The sequence below is a fragment of the Anas acuta genome, chromosome 3, assembly GCF_963932015.1.
Source record: "Anas acuta chromosome 3, bAnaAcu1.1, whole genome shotgun sequence".
Taxonomy (NCBI): domain Eukaryota; kingdom Metazoa; phylum Chordata; class Aves; order Anseriformes; family Anatidae; genus Anas; species Anas acuta.
Window position 1 is genome coordinate 77,405,497 of NC_088981.1, and position 20,062 is coordinate 77,425,558.

Consider the following 20,062-nt stretch of genomic DNA (forward strand, 5'->3'; position numbering starts at 1 on the left):
AGGCACATTGGGTCTTTTTTGTTGTGTTAATACACTCTTAAATCTTATATCCTATTTGGCAATTACATGCTACTTTGACTTTCAGATGCTGGTCTTCAGTCATTTTAATCAGCTACTGCCAGATGCTCAAAGAGAAAAGTGTAATAAGTGTTGGCAAATACTTTCTAAAATGCTTACATACTAAAAAGTGTAGCTGAAACAGCCAGCCCACAAGACTGTTTCCCATGCAGGAGACTCACTGTGTGAGTGGCACACACCTACCTTAGTTAACCACGGATTTAAGCATTTCACCAGCAAATTCTTTCCATGTTCTTATTGCTTCTGCTTGCACGCCTCAATGGTCAGTTCCAATGTTTTACAAGTTAACGTCCTATGAACCCTCTCCTATCAATTGGGTCAATTACAGGACTACTCGTCTGTTCTTTGCAAGAGTTATGGGATGTTTCTGGAGAAGTAATGGCAGCTGATTGATTGTCTTCTGCGTCCTCAATTCATAGTAAATGTGCTTCTGTCAGAGCCTAACTCAGAGGCCTTCCCATCACATTCTTTCAGCAAATCAGAGTTTCAGTTAGAACAGTTTTAAATCACTTCTAAAAGCAGACTAAGGATTATTATTTGTTGGTAGGAAATGTTGCAATACTGATTGGCAAAAACACCAGTTAACTCTTTAGTGAAGGAAACACTAAGAGTGGTCATGACAGTAAATGCCATGGTGCATTTACTAAATGGCAAATCTACCCCACTTGAAAAGTAAAGCTGACAGAAAAAAGGTGGTCCCTGAAGTTTTACCTCCCAACCATAACCATAAAGGGAACTTCTAGTAAATTCATGACCTAAGTGTACAAAGTGCAAAAGATGTTGTCCCCCCTCCAAAAAGAAATTTGCAATTTGAAGAACTGTATTTGCTACCAGGAAGTCTCAGCATTCTATTTTATTTATTTTTAAAATCAGTAAATGTGAGGAAGTCTTGCAAACATAAAGAAAATTGCTTTTATTAAACCAGTATCTCTAAGTACTAATCATACCCAAAGGTTTGCATAATTTGCAGCAGTACAACATATGTCTTCTTTCATTACGACAGCAGAAAAAGTTTAGGTGTAGCTGCAAAATTATTAAAATTAACATCTTTTAAAAGCTTTGCTGAGGGTAAGGACAAAAATTTCTGATGTTAATAGAATAAATGTTAATGGAGCACTTCCTAAACTGTAATTTCATCCTGGTGCACTACTGCACGAGGTTCATTGGAATCAACATCTCTCTGTGTACATCTGATGCAAAACAGCAGAAGTCTTTCCCCAAACTCTAAACTAATAGGTGGAGACCAAAGGGAAGAGAAATGCAAACCTAGATCCTGACACTTGTGCCCAGCAGGCTTCTCAAAGGAGCTTCTCAGTAGTGTACACAGGACTGAGTATCTCCAGAGGAACTCTCTGCATCGTTATGAGAAGTGATAATGCAAGCAGGACCTGTATGGGGGCTGAAAAAAAAGAGGTAGGCAGATGCTGAACTAATTGAAGGTACAACCTTGTGTATAGCTATCCTTCCCTGAGAGGCACATTTAATGTTATTGCATTTACTTTTAATGTTACTGGAAGTTTACAACCTGTGCATACTTACTGAAATTTGTTTTTAAATAAACCTCTCAAGACACTGCTAAGTTGATGGTGAAGCAGAAAGGAAAAGGTCTCATCAATTCCGGAGCAGAAATTCCTGTAAAATCTTCTAAAAGCAGTTCTGATATAGCTCAATGTCACCGAAAGCCAAGAACAACAAATATAAATATATTATTCACATGATTGTCTGCCATAGTTATTTCTATTAAGAACATGTAAGAATTAATGATCCACCCTTCAAATTTCACAGTCACAGTATCTCGTAGTGAAAGGAACAGAGGACTGTGGTTTTGCAAGGCCTCTTAAATTAAAGTGGAAAATGTGGGACTTAAAAAAAAAAACCTTCAGGAAGGCAATGAAATTTTGAACAGAGAAAAGCAGTTGAAGAATACTGGTAGAGCTGGACTAATGTGTAAGACTGTTGCAGAATATAAAGAAAGTTGGTCCACAACATAAGAGCTTGAGCAACATCAGTGTAGTGGAAACTGTGAAAAGAAATTGCCTTAATTGCCTTTATCCATCCAGAATGAGCCATGAGCAGAGATGAGACAGAATCTATCACATCTAGGCTATTCACAGAGGAGACATCGCCCTTCCTGTTTCATCTATGCTTTTATTCCAAATTTGAGTATGAATTGTTCTTAATAGGAGTAAAAGCCCAGAAGACCAATTTGACACAGCTCAATTAGTTTATTGATCAGAGCTATGAGACCATAGCCAATCAAAACCAGAACACATGCGTTACCAACCTCTGCTGGGGTATTTCAGCTGTTCAGAAGAACTGAAGCATTTTTTTTTTTTCTGTTTTTGAATAATACTCGTATCTTCCTTGTTATGAGACAAATCTGCGGGAAAAGTGTGACATGTTTTTCATACTTATCACCAAATGAGTGATGTCTGCAAATGTTACACACAACTTAAAGGTATATTGATATTTTATCATTTGTACTGTTTGTCTTTTTGATCATACAAAGCTCAACTATAACTTTTTTATATAACTTTTTTTTTTTAATATATATAACTTTTTAATTGCTGCCACACTACGAAGTGTCTGTTTCTATCCCTCTATGCATGGTGACCCACACAGAAGATAAAAATCTGCAGCTACTTGCTAATCTTTTAAGTGTTTGAGTGCACTGTGCTGTCTGTCTGAATCCCTGCTTGATCCTACGAAGAGAAGGCTCATGAGGCAAGGTCCTACAGGAAAACCCTTTGAATAATATATACACAGGCTTCTACAACAAATCTTATTTCTGTCATTGCCTGACTTATGAGAAAATCTGCTTTGAAATCTTAATAATTGTAGCAAAGAGTTTTCATCTATATATGCATTTCTATGCACCTATCTGCAGTCTCTTTGAAGCCAGCCTTTACTTAGCTGTGTTTTCCAAACAGCTGAATTTTACACTCATGGCAATTAAACCAATTGTGCATTTTGTTGCTGTTTTGTTTTGATTTGATTTTCTCCAGCAATGTACCTAGAAAAGAGATGATTTTCACTGACTTATTTTGTGACTGAATATTATTCTTTGCCAGTATGCCTGGTTACTTTCTACAGCATTCAGTTCTAATAAACATAGCTTCCCAAAATCATAATTCCTCTACTGGGCTGCTTTCAGCTTCTCATGTGAATGCACAAGCAGCATGCTTTCTGAACCAGTTAGATGTACAGTTTCAGAGCATGTGACACTGCAGAGAGATAATTGTGTTTAATTTTACCTTAGGAAAGTCTATTGTAAAAACTGGAATATAATCAAGTCACAATTAGAAAACAACTGGCTAAATTTCTTTCATTAAAAAAAGCAATAAAGAAGCATCACATGGAAATCCATTATTAATAAACTAATACATACACTGCAGAACAGTAATTTGGAAATAGCTTTTAAAGTTTAAACAATTTAATTTATTGGGCAGCCATACAGATCACGTTTTTGAAACAGATACTGTGAAATGTAAACAAAAAGAAAAACAAACAAACAAAAAGCAGACACTCCCCATTGCTCCCCCCAATTTCTTTACTACAGAGCATGTCAGCTAACAGGATTTTTCAGTTTCCAGTATATTTTCAAGTATGCAGTAGACAAATGATGAAGGCAGAGTGATTTAGAAAACATTATAATAGTCAAGTACACATCTCTTCTGTATTATTAAAGAGAGGGTTATTATCTTCAGTGACATAGTGATAGACAAGGAAAAAAGAATGGTAGGATATCAGGAATGCTAGGGACAGACGATGTCATTCAATTATCCATCTAAGGCCTATGGGACTGTCTTTTCCTTGTTTTGTTGTTGATGTCTGGTCCCTCCAGCTGTTCCTTTACAACTTTGCCTCACTGTAGCACTTTCAGATATTTTTCTGCATGCCTCTCCTAGGGATCAGGAGTCTCAGAACAATCATAATCCCTGGCATAATGCAGGAGTTTCAGAATGAGGACAGAATCATTGCATACAAATCAGGCTGGCTGGTAAGCCTGGTATAGCATCCATCTATCACGCTGTTCTTTCACAGGACTGCACCATATATCTCCCACTAACCACATTAAAGAGGCTTTGTCTGCAATCATGTTTAAAATATTTCACCTATGATTTTGAAAACACAAAGGGTGGATATTAGCCTGAATATTAGGCAAACATGAGGTATGACTTCTGAAGCAATGAGAATACAGACAAGTTTCTGTGATGTTGCGTGAATTCCTTTCCCACTGTTTATGAGAAAAGACTCCTCCTTTTTAGCCAGACAGAGCTCCAGCTCCTTGGTAATCACCATGGTCCTCCTCTGGACTCATTCTAATAGTTCCATGTCCTTCTTATATTGGGGGCCCCAGAGCTGAACGCTGTACTTGTGTGGCCTCACCAGAGCTGAGTACAAGGGGGCAATCACTTCTTAGTCCTGCTAGCCATTCTTGATACAAGCCAGGATGCTGTTGGCCTTCTTGGCCACCTGAGCACACTGCTGGCTCATATTCAGCCAGCTATCAACCATCACTCCCAGGTCCTTCTCTGCCAGCCAGCTTTCCAACCACTCATCTCCCAGCCTGTAGCTCTGCTTGGGGTTGTTGTGCCCCAAGTGCAGGACCTGGCACTTGGCCTTGTTGAACTTCATACAGTTGGCCTCAGCCCATCGGTCCAGCCTATCCAGAACCCTCTGCAGAGCAATCCTATCCCCCAAGCAGATCAACACTCACTCCTAACTTGGTGTCATCTGCAAATTTACTGAGGGAGCACTCGATCCTCTCATCCAATATGATTTCTCCTTACAGTGTGGAGTTAATACAGTTAACGTACAGTAATATTGATAAAGATATTAAAGATATTGGGCTGATGTCAACTGCATGAAGTTCAACAAGGCCAAGTGCCGGGTCCTCCACCTGGGGCGCAATAACCCCAAGCAGAGCTACAGGCTGGGAGATGAGTGGTTGGAAAGCTGCCAGGCAGAGAAGGACCTGGGAGTGATGGCGGACAGTCGGCTGAATATGAGCCAGCAGTGTGCTCAGGTGGCCAAGAAGGCCAACGGCATCCTGGCTTGTATCAGAAACAGTGTGACCAGCAGGGCTAGGGAGGTGATCGTCCCCCTGTACTCGGCTCTGGTGAGGCCGCACCTCGAGTACTGTGTTCAGTTTTGGGCCCCTCACTACAAGAAGGACATTGAGGTGCTTGGGCGGGTCCAGAGAAGGGCGACGAAGCTGGTGAGGGGCCTGGAGAACAAGTCCTACGAGGAGCGGCTGAAGGAGCTGGGCTTGTTCAGCCTGGAGAAGAGGAGCCTCAGGGACGACCTTATTGCTCTCTACAGATACCTTAAAGGAGGCTGTAGTGAGGTGGGGGTTGGTCTGTTCTCCCACGTGCCTGGTGACAGGACGAGGGGGAATGGGCTTAAGTTGCACCAGGGGAGTTTTAGGTTAGATGTTAGGAAGAACTTCTTTACTGAAAGGGTTGTTAGGCACTGGAACAGGCTGCCCAGGGAGGTGGTGGAGTCACCATCCCTGGAAGTCTTTAAAAGACGTTTAGATGTAGAGCTTAGGGATATGGTTTAGTGGGGACTATTAGCGTTGGGTCAGAGGTTGGACTTGATGAACTTGAGGTCTCTTCCAACCTAGAAATTCTGTGATTCTGTGTGATTCTGTGAAGAGAACTGACCCTGGTACTGAGCTCTGCAGGACACCACTAGTGACTGGCCTCCAACTGGACTTAACTCCATTCACCACGACTCTTTGGGCCTGGCCACCCAACCATCTCTTAACCCAACAAAGCATATACCTGTCCAAGGCTTGAGCAGCCAGTTGCTTGAGAAGATTTCTGTGGGAAACGGTGTCAAAAGCCTTACTAAAGTGTAGGTAGACCATACCCACAACTTTTCCCTCGTCCACTGAGTGTGTCACCTTCTCTTAGATGATCAGGTTTGTCAAGCAGGGCCTGCCTCTAATAAACCCATGCTGACGGGGCCTAATCAGCTAGATGTCCTGCAAGTGTCGTGTGATGATACTCAAGATAATCTGCTCCATAAGCTTCCCTGGCACTGAGGTCAGACTGACAGGCCTGTAGTTCCCCTGAAGAGTACATTCAATTCACTGCCACCTGCTGGGAAACATTTGTTTTATTGCTCTATTTTTGTTGACTGACAACATTAAATAGTTATTTAGTATTTCATGCATTGCCACCCTGTTCATGATCAGATTTTTTTTTTTTTCTGATTGGACAGAAAATTTACTGGTGTCCAAGTTTTTGAGATATATACTTTATGCTTGATGAAATATGATATGCAATCTTCTAATCCAAATGCCATGTTTGCCTATCATTTTGAAAATTTCTTCCTCACTGATTTGCTCAGTCTAGCAGTTTTATTTTTAGGCATGTTTGTATGCATTATGCTTGCTTTGTTTAATACATGCCATTGTTATAAGATGCATTATGTGTATTGTGCTTGCATAGACTATGTGGAAAATCTAATGTAGAATTTTCTTTTCATGTTTCACTTAGCTTTCTGTTTTTCCCAAATTTATTCATTTCTTTTCTTGACTCTTTTTTTTTTTTTTTGTGCAGGTCATAGCTCTTATAATTACCCTGTGTGAAACAAGCAGGCTTTTGGTACCTTTTGGAGAGTAGAGCATTGAATTAGACATGTGAGGGACATATGTCTTTTCTAATAGTCCCTGAATGCTACAATATAACTAGCTACTATAATATACCACACTGTAAGGAGAAATCATTTTTTCTAGATGGCATCCTGTGGAAATGCTAATTTACATTGCAGTGGAAAAACACAGAATCCACTGTCAAAGAAGAAAGAGAAAGTTGACAAATGACACCAGGGTATTTTTCAAATTTGATTTCTTTTCCATTTAACATGGTATATTATACACATATTAAAATGATATTGCTTATAACCTTTTCTTTTTTTAATCTTAACAGTGGTGCAATAGTGAATCAGTATGAATTTCAAAAGGATAAAGATAATTAAACATGGTGTTGTGTTCAGATGGGTAACTAATGCCATTTTAATAGTTTGTTCTAAGCTTTCAGGTTTTGTTTTGTTTTGTTTAGGTAAGTGTTAATCTAATCTCAGCATATCACTGTCAGTAGATATCCCAATACTTAAAGTAAGGTGACTGCAACAGAAAGTCCAAAAACCTGGAAAAAGCTGCAGCAGTTCACCATACTATTCAAAGAATCAGAAATCCCACCACAGTTTGACAAAGCAGCAGTTCCATAAAATCATAGAACCATTCAGGTTGGAAAAGACCGTCAAGTCCAACCATCAACCTGACCTGCAGAGTCTCATCATTAAGCCATGTCCCTTTGTGCCATGTCTACACATCTCTTGATGGAAGTCTCCATCCTTGGAAGTCTCCAAGGATGGGGACTTCACCACTTCCCTGGGAAGCCTATTCCAATGTTCAGCCTTCCCTTCTGTGATGAAATTCCTCCTAATATCCAATCTAAACCTCCCTTGGAGCAACAAAGGACTGTTTCCTCACATCCTGTCATGTGTCACCTGTGAAAAGAGACCAGCTTTGCCCTAGATGTATTGTGTGATGACATTTGAGATGATCTATTACATAATCTTTCCTGGTACTGAGGTCAGACCAACAGACCTATAGTTCTCTGTATCCTTCTTCATGCCTCCTTTAGATTGGTGTCACATTCACTAGCCTCCAGCCAAATGCTACATCCAAAAGCCATGTCCTATGTCTAAATCCCTATTCATTCTATCTCAGCTGTGACAGAAAGTGCCACCAGTATGGCACAGTGGAGTCTAGTGCATTTGATAATCAATCATAAAATAAGTTGCCTTAGAGACTGGACACACAGAACCATGTTAAGCAATACTGAAGACTTGGGCCCCTTTTCTCAGACACACATTCTGGCTGTGTTGCTTTTAGTGTCTGCTTTACCCCAAAATACAATTTAAGGGAGTCTGTAATCAGAAAAAAAAAAGAAAAAAAAAAAAAAAGATTTTTCTAGTATGTGCCCCAGTGCTGCAGTGCTATGACAGCAAATGTCTGCTGAGGATCTGCCATCAGACAGTGACTACTATGTTTTTCATCCTTGGTGACAGTAAGATTCCTCATGCCTTTAAATTGCAGCAATTAAATCTCAGGTGTGATGGCTAAAAACAACATCTTACAAGCATGCCATCATCATACCACCTTGCTGTTCTCTTGCTGATTTTTACTTCATTTGGCCTAAGGAAAGACTATTCACTTCACTGTTGATCACTTTTGAACTCAGGTACGAGGAGTGGTTTTGCTCATAGAGGTGGAGTGATTTTGCTCATAGAGGTTGTTATTTTATTCCTGATAATGACCTTCTGTATCCTAGCAAGATTTATGACATATCTGAAAATGACAAGGGAGTTTTCCTGTGATTTGGTTACGTTGCTATGTTTCTTACTATTATTCCAGTAAGTCTGCATAAAATCACAAGCCATTTTTCAAGTAATTTTTTTGACATTCTGTCCATCAATCACAAAACATTGATTGACCAGAGGAAATCATAGTGTTTTTACACTTGAGTTGCCAAATGAAATAATGATGGTGTTTATAGGTTCCTACATGAGAATATTTTTAAAGTTACATAAGGCTTTTTAGATTCTGAACAATGTTTTATGGCAAGTTACTAAAAATGGAGGTCTGACATTTCCTGCTTGATCACAGCTTTGAGGACAGCAAGGAAAGTATTTCCTGCATTCTACAGGGTGAATGGCTGATTCTAGTGACACAGCAAGTACACCAGTAGACTGGCCTGAAGAAAGAAGATCAAAAACAGATACTTCCTAAAAATATTATGCATCCGTAATGTTCTTCCATGGTTCCTGAATCTCTATAAATTTATAAGATTCATTATTCTCTTCTTTCTGTACTAAATAAAATCAAGCTGTTAGGTATCATGGCATTGCACAGTTTTTCAGCACTGCTCCAGAGCTAACAAGGATGGTAATATTTCTTATTAAAGGGCAATATTGTCCCTCAGACAGCTATGGTGGTTTTACTCTGCTGCACAGCCAAACTACACCACAGAAGCTCTCTCAGTAGTCCCCCTCCTCAAAGGTAAAGGAAAAGGGGGAGAAAATACTATAAGAACAACAACAACAAAAAGGGTTCAAAGGTTGAGATAAGGACAGGGAGACCACTCAGCAATTATCGTCATGGGCAATACAGACAGCATAGAGAGCTAATGACATTTATTGCCTATTACTAACAGAGTAGACTAGTAAGAAACTAAAAGAAAACTAAAAACACCTTCCCCCTATCCACTCTCTTCCACCTCCTTACCCCAAGCGGTGCAGGGGAATGGGGAATGTGGGCTATGGTCAGTCCCTGATGCTTCATCTCCACCACTCCTTCATGGTCACTCTCTGCCCCTGCTCCCCATGGCGTCCCTCCCACGGGATGCCGTCCTTCCTGAACTGAGCCTTCGGGGGCTGCCCACAGGCAGAAGCTCTTCAAGAACTGCTCCAACATGGCTCCATACCACAGGGTCCATCTATCTGTCAGGAGCAAGCTGCTCCATCACGGGTTCCCCACGGGCGGCAGCTCCCACCCAGACCCTTTGCTCCTGCGTGGGCTCCTCTCCACAGGCTGCATGCAGTCCTGGCCCAGGGCCTGCTCCTGCGGGGACTCTCCATGGGCTGCAGCCTCCTCCAGGCCACATCCACCTGCTCCATGTGGGCTCCTCCACGGGCTGCAGCATGGAGATCTGCTCCATGTGGGACCCATGGGCTGCAGGGGGACAGCCTGCTCCACCAGGGGCCTCTCCACGGGCCACAGGGGAACTGCTGCTGCCTGCCTGGAGCACCTCCTGCCCTCCTGCTGCACTGACCTTGGGGTCTGCAGGGCTGCTTCTCACATGGGGATCTGACATAGGGCAGCTTCTGGGCTCTGCTCACAGAGGCCGCCCTTGCAACATCCACTCTCCTACACTCTCCTACCTTCCCCCCCCCCCCCCCCCCCCCCCCGCTAACAAAACCTTGCCACATAAACCCAATATAGGATATAGGGACCAATTACACTGAACAATCACAGCTTACTGTGACTTAAATAGGAATCAAAATCACCAAACATTCAGAGGATAACTCTTTGCTGCTAATTCATTTGGTCTACAAATGCTGTTTGGTATTTTCTCCTCCACTGGATTTTCTGAGTCTAAATTCAGGAGTCCTGAATTGGCTCCAAATTCAATTAAAATCTTTTCAAGAGAGGCAAAAAGGATCATTTGCCCTGGCAATATAGAAAGAGAAAGCGCTAAAGGTTTCACTTGACTACCTTTAATATCAGCTCCTGCCAGGATTTCATATTTGTCAAGAAACCTAACTTTCAGTAATGTAAAGACGAACAACCTGAAATTCTGCTTAAATGCAAGAGAATCCAAGAACTATTTATCATCTATCATCTTCTACCAGGATTTGGACTAGATGATTTTTTTAAATTATTTTTTATTTTTTTTAGCTCATCTGATAAAAATTTTCAAAAATATGCTACCACACCTTACAATGTCACCATAACTGTTTTCTTACAGTTACCCAGTCAGCTTGTTGTGTATATTTTCTCTATACATCAAAGAATTTCTTTTGATTATAGGTTGCCAAACTGCTTGTACACCGATGCCTAATACCTGAATGAGAGCTTGAGTGCTACCACAACACACAATATCAAGAATTATATATATATACAATATATATATATATATATATAAGTTAAACTGTTAAACTTTTGGTGTTTAAATAATTACCAATGGCCCTGTATGCTGAATGTTAACAACGAGTTTTGCTGAATGCCAGTCACATTTCCCTATCTGTTTGCCATTTACTATAGAAACTGCTCTGCTTTAGCAGTACAAACACCAGTGGGCTGCCAAAGATCAGGTTTGGGCCTGAACTGTGACACATGGCAGGTTTTGCATTAATCCCTTGGATATGCTTGGTATTCATCTCAGGCTGTAGTCTCCATACTTTTAATATGTGCTTGGAAACATGAGTTAGGTTTGCAACAGAGTGGGAAGCTGTGACTTCAGGCTGGTTTCTTTTTTTAAGTTGTAAGTTCTGTTTCTCTTTGAACAAAGGAAGTCCCAAGTACGAGTGCATGCTTTCATAGATCAATTTACACTTACTGCCTCTATCTTTTGCTTTAGGTTAATATGTTAATATTTTTCACTGACCTGGAGAATCTTAAAATCTGAAAATGATATATATATATAAGTAAATATATACAAATATACATATATATAAGAGATTTGCTAAAACCCACAAATCTTCTAGCAGTTTGTCTTTTTTAACACTTGGCATCACCATCATGAAAAACAGAGCACAGTACGGCTTGTCTAATGGTGGACACTGGAACTGAAGGTGGAGTGCACTGTCTGGAGCCATTTGACCAGCTTCTTTCAGCAGCTTTCTGCCTGCAACCGAGGCATCTGTCATCTCACTTTCTTACGTGGCATCACATCTCCAGCCCTGACGTATATACCTGAAAAAGTTTGTGTAAGACAACTGATAGGATTACCACTCCCTGCACCAGCTCTCCTTAAAAAGCTATGCTTCCCTTCCAGTAGGGTAACAACGTAGGAAGAATATGTTTGCCTCTCAGCTTTCAAATTTGCAGTCTATGATTTTAACCTAAACAGCAATGGAGAGGAGTGTGTAATAATGAGATAGTCTGCACGTTCCAGCTGCTGAGCAGCAGAGGCACCCTGTTCAGCCATGCCCGCGTCTTTCCAGAAGAAGGGCAGCACAGAGCCCTGATGTGACTCACAGCACTAATTAAAACACTGCTACCAGCAGCAGTTTGAAATACAGTTGCTATGACTTAAAAATATCCACCATTAAAAGGATTTGATTGCGGTTACAAGAGAGGGTGAGGCTGGATCATTTTCTGATCAGTCTTAGAAGCAAGTGTGGGAGGAAGATGGTGCTGCACGGTGCTGACCTCATGATGGGGCAAGAAGCATCTCCTCTGTCCTTTCTGTGGATTCATAATATTCCTGAATAAAGCTTAAGATGATGAACCAGACTGTTGTGTTTTATATTGCTGTTTATTTTTATTATTATTATTTTCTGTCTGATAAAACAGCTTCCATTTTACCATGTTTTGCAGTTAGTCTCTAATTCTACTTATGACTGATCTTTTATTAATAAATTGGTGTTTAACAGAGCTGAAAAAATATTTTAAAACTCACTGAGCACCCTGAAGATCCTGTTTTGGGTGACAGAACAAGCAGTTGTGTTTTATAACAATAATCACTCCAGTTCAGTTCTACTAGCCAATCAGCCTATCCGGGGAGCCTTTAAGCACCTCCATCTGCTATTTGGTCAAGATATTATTTGACTGAGGTCATAAACTCTTTCATCCATAGCAGATGCTCTTCTGAATTACCTGACCAAAAGAGGAAAAGTCACTGGAAGTCATCCTTCTGGGCAAAGAGAGCAGCTGATCAGCACTTGGGCTTGACTTGGTAGATTTTTAAATCTTCAGGTTGGTAAGTTTTCAAGAAAGTTCACACTGCCAAACCTCACTGTGAATATTTAACATTTCATTGAATATTCCTGAAACACTAAATATATTTTAGGTCTTGCTGTTTCATTAACAAAACAAGAAAACAGTCTGCATAATTCACCCAATATTTAAAGTTAACCCACTGAGGTATTTTACATACTTTGTTTTTCACTATTTTTAAAATAATCTTTTCTCATATTTGCATATTTTTTACTGTTTTTCATATCTTAACTTGTTTTGAATTTCTGAGTGAGCTTCTTCTTTCTGGGAAGAAACAATGTAAAAATTGCCATTTAAAAATACACTGAGAAACCTCTACTCAGATAACCCTCTTCATCAATATCAAAGTGTTTTATTTATTTTGTTTGTTTGTTTTCAGTCATCTAAATATATGACTTCATTTTAGATTCTTTGAAGAGAGGGCTTTTGATTCAAAAAATGTCACACTAACCTTTTTCCTTTTCAGATTAGGTTCCAGGAACTCAGAGCATTTGGCTCTTCTGTTAATACAGAATTGTCATCCTTTATGGATAATGTGGTCCTCTTTCCATAACCCTTACTCCTGTTGAAATCAGGCAGCTGCCTGTTTAAGTGTGACTGACCACATCAGCTATCACCAAAGAGAATGAAGACCTTTTTTTTCAGGATGATTCGACTATAGATACACATTCTTCTTGACTGTATGATGTCAATATAGGTATATTGAGGTACAAGGCATGAAGTCTTTAGTGCTAAACACAGGTGATACAACACACTGCAGATTACTTTCCTTACTAATGTAAGCTTGTAGCTGTTGTGGGGTCTATATCATATTTCTTTGATGCTAGATCTCTGCCTATATCTACAAGAATTTGGTGACAAAATTCTTGTTTTAGTGACAAAATACCTAAAGGACCATTAGAGAATATTAGAATAAAACCATGATCTGCAACTCCACTTCCTGAACACTTCACACTTTACTATGAAAAAACTATGTGAAGGACAGTGTTATGGTAATAGTTGGTTTGAGACTTAAGAATTGACTATCCAGGAGCTATCAATGATCACAGATCGCATCATCTTTTCAACCAAATGGAAATATTAAGACAAAAATTGGAAAAATATGCTGCAATACGTACCATAGAGCAAAGTGTGAAACAAGAAAAAAAATAAAGGAAAATGCCACTGCAGCTTAACACATCTCAAGACATGCTTCTCCTCCTGGGAAAAGACTCAGAGAATGAACAAACACATGATAGATGTATCATACACTGAGTGTATTAGAAATCACAAGATGACTATGAGTCACTTACGTGATGTGACATAAAAAAATGTGATGTGGTCATTAAAAAAAAAAAAAAGAAAAGACAACTGAAATTGTAAGGTGTAGGAAGTCAGGTATTTCCATGACAGACATGTAAGAGACAAAAAGAAATAGTAAGATTTCCTCACAGTATTCACAGTTCTTATCCCCATGTTTAAGAAAGATTACTTTGAACTACAGCAGACACAGCGATATAATCAGGGAAATTTATTTATTGCAATAAGGAAAATTATAAAAATCTGGATTATTAGGTGAACAAAATGCTAGGTATGATTTCTCTTTAGAAGTATACAAGAAGGTCAGTCACCAACTTGGTGAAGGTAAAAGCATTTTAAACTAATCAATCACAAGACAAATGAGTTGAAAATGGTTGATCAATCAATTTGGGGTAGAATTTAGGAGGAAGTTTCTAAGCTTAAGGACACTGAGTTTCTGAAACACCCTTTTATGATGGGAAAAGGGAAAGCAAGAATGGTAATCAGTTTTAAGAGGGATACATTTAAGAAAGGCATTACCTGACAAAATGATGACTGGTCTTGGTGACCCAGACTGATCTAGTTCCATGCATCTATTTTGTAGTCATATTTCTTGACAAACTAAAAACAGGCTCTCATATATCACAAAGATGACTACAGTGTAAAGGGACAGAATGGACAAGGACAGACTATCAATACACAATCTCATGTTCATTTTTTTTTTTTTTCCTGTATTTCTTCTTAAACATTGTTATTTTTTTTTATTATTATTTTTTTTTTTTTAAATTTTGTTACTGTTCAGTCAATACATTTTCAAAAAATACTTATTCTAAGGCATTTTGAGCCTTAAGTGTATTCCCCTTTTCACTAACTGCATGTATTAGTCTGATAGAAAATATTCTCTGTGCTTGTAAACCTTGTCTCTCTCATACCCTTGGACTATTGCTGCTATAAAAACACTACTACTCAGTAACTTAAGAGCATAATTTAATTTTCAGGAGACCCAGGTGCTCCGGCTATGTTTGTACTAGTATAGTAAACATGGTGAGGATTGATGGGTAGCTGTCTGCTGTAGGTTGGCCACCACACTCATTGCTGAAGTACAGCAAATGGTCCCTCAATTCTGCTTTTTCCAAGTAATGTCTAGGGACTCTTTGGGACTATGGTAGTTGTTTTGAACCAAAACTGTACCAGGGAGTATTTTAATAACTAAACTGTATAGAGAATTTATTTATGACACATTCTCTTGCACTGCTGGACTTGTATTGAGGTGTGTTTTTCTGAGTAGTTAATGCAATGTCACTGGTGGCAGATACTTTATGTATATATTGTCCTCTAAAAATCTGCGTTCCTTTTATCTTACACAAAACATAAGAAATCTTTATAGTAATATAATGAAAAGGAGAATGAATGAACATGACTATCTTCACAATATGTTTCTCGGTACTCCAAAAAATGAGCCAGAGGGATGTTCTTTTGCCACAGAAAACTTAAAATACTCAAACAAGGATTAACCTTGCAAAAACATACACCATATTGCCCTCTAACAAAAGATGTGTCACGAAGCTCTGGAAAGTCAGTGATTTATTATGGAAAAGAAGATGTTGAAATGCACATTATAATTTGACTGAAATACAAATGCTTAATATGAAATGTTTTACAACAGACTTATCTGTAAGGCAGGAAGTCTCACACTCACAAATGGGATAACAATTTGATCTGATTACTTCAACTAAAAGGAACCAAGCACATCCCAAATTCAATATGTTAATTATATTATCCCTGGATTTTAATGAAAGAAGCTAAGTTCTGTGTTGGTCTCACCTGGGAGAAACTCTTTCAGCAGAAGAAATTCTTTCAGCAAAGTACAAAGACATCCCTCTTAATCCTTTCTCTTCACACTTGCTGCTTTTGCAAGGCCTGATGCAGACATTTATTTCTGAATAGAAATTCAAGTAATTATTCCAAGTCAGGATGAAAGCTATTATTTCACCTGACCCATTTCTGGGTTTTAACATCCACATTGTTGATCTTTGTGTGAGACATAAACTTGCCATATAAACATTTCAAACAGTGAAGAATCAGTAACTTTAACAGCCATGTATTTAAGCCTAGCCCAAACCCATCAGCAGCTTCAACAGTGTATTAAACATAACAACTTCAGCTCTTCTGCAACTGAGCAACGGATTAAGTTTTCCTTTAAATATGAGCCTATGCTCTCATTTTGCATCTTTCACAGGAGGTGACCTCAACTGTGTTGACAAGGTCAAACTTTGTATCAAAGTCTTCCATTTACCAGCTACTGATTCTCCTAAGGTGATAACCCATCTACAAATTTGCTTCAGTTTTGTGTTATTCACTTGTATTACAGCAGCTATTGCATAATTGTTGAGTGCAATGTGCTATGAGATTTCACAGCGTTACATCATTATTAGAATTTCCTCAGATTGATGGATTGGATTGTCACCTTTATTTTAAATGTTTATTTTAGGTCCTGATTTCTAGACGTCTTAGGTAAATAATTGCATGTGAAGCATGCAAGTGTAGTCACATGATTAATTTGCATGTGAAATTACCACTGTAGCCTGTGAAACTTTCACCTGCAGATAGTATATGCAGAATGGATAATTGCACATGCAAATGGATGATGATCATTTTCACATTCAGATACCCAGTGTGCACATCAGTAATCATAACCACATGCTTGTTGAAAATCAAGGTTGTGGTATTTCATACGGAGCTGAACTTATTGCACAGAAATGATAAGCAATAGATGAATAAAGACAAGACTGGACTTTTTGAAATTAATTGGACTCCTGTGTGGCAAACGAGGGGTGATGTAGGCAAATGTCAGGCAAGAAAACAAAGGTAAGCACTTTAGGAAAATTACTGCAGCATGTTAATCACAAGTGAAGTAGGAAATGGCAAATCTGTCTAACAGGCCACTGCAGCAAATAATGACAGGTCAACAGGAATAAATAAATAAATAAAAGAGTTATGAATAAAAATCCACAAAAAATTACTTGATGTTTAAGTTCTCTTTAATCTGAAGGCTGGTGCCCTACTACTGGCTCAAATAATGTACGTTGAACATGCTCAGCATGCATTGGGAGGCTCTACATATTTTTAGTCAGTTCTTACATGTCTGGGAAGGGATGGTTCTTGTCATCTGCTGGCAGAGAAACCCAGTGTCAGAATTTATGCCAGTGAGAAAAACAGAAATAGCTACAAAGTGTGCTTGAGCAAGCTTAATAGATCAATGGATATTTTGCCTTTTATTTAAGAAATAAAGCAAACCTTAAGACAATTGTTGAACTAACTGATAAGGGTTATTATTATTATTAATAATAATAATAATTTTAAATATTTTGAAATTAAAGACAAAATTTGTCTGTAATACTGATCAGGAAGTTTTTAATATTGCTGTATACCTTTAGAACTATTGGGAAAACATAAAAAAAATGCAAATGAAACCACCACTATAATAACAAAAATAAACAAATAATACAACAAACAAACAAACAAACAAACAAACAAAAAAGACAAAAAAAAACCTCTAAGCTCCACTTACTGCAGAAGAGCTCAGCTCCTTGTTGATAGGAAATACAGTACTATTAAACATATAAAATCTCTGTAGAATGAAATTGTGAATAGACGAATTATCAAAAAGAAAAATTTATGGCTCTCTCTAACAGTGACAATTAAAGTTAAGTGAAAATATGAAATACATGTAAACTAAAAACTATCAGTGATAGACAGGAAATAGATGTATGAAAGGTTTTTATTTTTAAGGGTGCTATATTGAAAAGTTATTTTGAATTTGATTAAATTATCTGTGAGAGAACAGAAAAGAAAACCTTTTGGCATACACTACTGAGCTATCTTTCTAACTTCCCATCAAAGAGGAGATGACAAAAGCTTACCTTATGGCAATATCTGTAGGTGTTTTAGACACCAGTATTAGCTGCTGAGGACAGTTTTGCTATGAAAGTCTGTGATTCTCAGAATTTATGAATTTTTCAGAATTTATGCCTTTGCACAGCTCCCTCTGGTGTTAGGAATGATGTTCGACAAGACTCAGTACTGCAACTCCACAAACTTATTTTTGACCAGATGGTTTGCTTTCTTTTTCATCTTCACTGCTGGTTGGTTGTGGACCTAATAGTCGCTGGCCATGGAAATAGATATGATTTTTCATATCAAAATACTATTCAGCATCTCAAATCTTTATAGAGGGAATCATGAAGAAGCGGGAAACACTGTTGGCAACATCACTATGGAGGCAGGAACTGTGAAGCACTGACACCTTGTGAAATATGTTCATCTGGTTCGTGTCAGTATGGAACAATGCTAGGGCCACATGGTATGATGAATGTGACCTTCTGTCTTACATACCCTTGTATAAGCACCAGTCTAAGAAAAAAAGAGTGGTTAATGTATATAGCTCTTGTGTCTTGCAAAGGAATGTTTTAGCAATTCGTGTCAATAGAGAGCTTGAAGGGAAATGTATTTGTAGGCTTTTCTTTGAAGTCTCTGATATCTGAGGGGTTTCAGAATAACTGCAAACTATTATGACTATTGCATGGGACACTATGCAAGTCTCTGATATCTGGCCAGGAGATTAAGGAGATGGGGAAAGCTGAAGAACAACTAAAAGACAAAGCTTGCAGGGGACGCTGCACAAGTCTCTTACATACAGCCAAGTTGGACAAAGGAGAAGGAGAAGAGGGAGGAAGACTATGAGCCTTCAGCATGAGAGACCCCCAGAGGGACCACCGGAGACTGATACGCATGCTCCAGTAGGAGGGTTTGGATTCCGGAAACTAATTATAATAACTCTGTTTTTTTTAGAAGTAGTAATGAATATGTATTAGTCTAGGAGCATAAAAATCAGCTGCTTGATGTAACTGGTGTGTGTCTTGGTAGAACAGAGACTCCTGGCGCACCCAGCACTGTTTGCTTACCTCTGTTCCTTTAATAAATTGTAAACTTTGATTATAGTCCTATTTTGAAGACTGAGCTATTTATTGCAACCTTATCTGAGATGAACTGAAAATGCAGAAATATTATATGTCCCAACTTAAACAATTTATAATTTGAAATACCAGAACTGAAAATTACAGTTCTTAAATGCCTCACATAAGCTGCTGATTATGAGAAAGGACCTATAATCTGTCCAGGTATTTTATGTCAAGTATACTGGTGTTGGAGTTGGGTTTCTGGCCATGCTAAAAATACCTAGTTTTGACAGCACTGGACTAATTATCTGTTTCCCATAGACAAGATCCACATTACTTGCAGAAGTGTTCTTCTTCCATGTTTGCCAGGAGGCGAGCCTGATTTGGCAGCATTTGCACAGCATGATTACCAAATTTAAATAATACAACAATCACGAGCAGCAGAGGGTATGGATGTGCCAGCTCCCTTTTGTCCAACAAGTCAGTTATATGAGCCTGTGTCATTCATGGATCTTAATTCTTTTGTTTTCTTACTGTGCTCTCACAAGAGAACTCTAATTAGTAGAAAGAACCTGTCTGGAGCTGGTGGTGGTAGTCAGCATGCTCATTATTCCTACAGTTGGAACTGCCCCAGGTTTAACACCATGCTGTAATGCATTTAACCTCTTCCACTGGCTATTTGTATGTAAACACCAAAGTATTCTGGAAATTCAGCCTGGAACCCAACACTCTTGCTCCCTACCATGTGGCCAAATCCTTGGGGTGGTCACTTTTTAATTTGGATAACATCCAAACTTAGAATCATAGAATCATTAAGGTTGGAAAAGACTTCCAAGATCATCTGGTCCAACCATCACCCTACTACCAATATCATCCACTAAACAATGTCCCTAAGCAAAATCTTCTAATCCAACCTATCCTTAAACACCCCCAGGGATGGTGATGCCACCACCTCTCTGGGCAACCTGTTCCAATGCCTGACAACTCTTTCGGAGAAGAAATGTCTCATAATTTCTAACCTAAACCTCCCCTAGTGCAACTTAAGGCCATTCCTTCTAGTCTTATCACTAATTACTTGTGAGAAGAGGCCAATCCCCAGCTCCCCACAGCTTCCTTTCAGGTTGCTGTAGAGAACAATAAGGTATCCCCTGACTCTTCTCTTCTCCAGACTAAACAACCCCAGTTCCCTCAGCTGCTCCTCATAGGACTTGTGCTCCAGGCCCCTCAC

General features: G+C 38.9%; 1 protein-coding gene across 4 annotated transcripts in view; it reads right to left on the reverse strand.

Annotated features, from left to right (window-relative positions):
- FUT9 (fucosyltransferase 9) overlaps positions 1-17,871 on the reverse strand; it is a 146,145-nt gene extending 128,274 nt beyond the window's left edge. For all 4 annotated transcript variants that reach the window (XM_068677911.1, XM_068677908.1, XM_068677912.1 and 1 more), the window contains exon 1: positions 17,800-17,871. The gene's annotated coding sequence lies outside the window, so the exon portion shown is untranslated. The remainder of the gene's footprint in view (positions 1-17,799) is intronic.
- Positions 17,872-20,062: the final 2,191 nt, after the last annotated feature.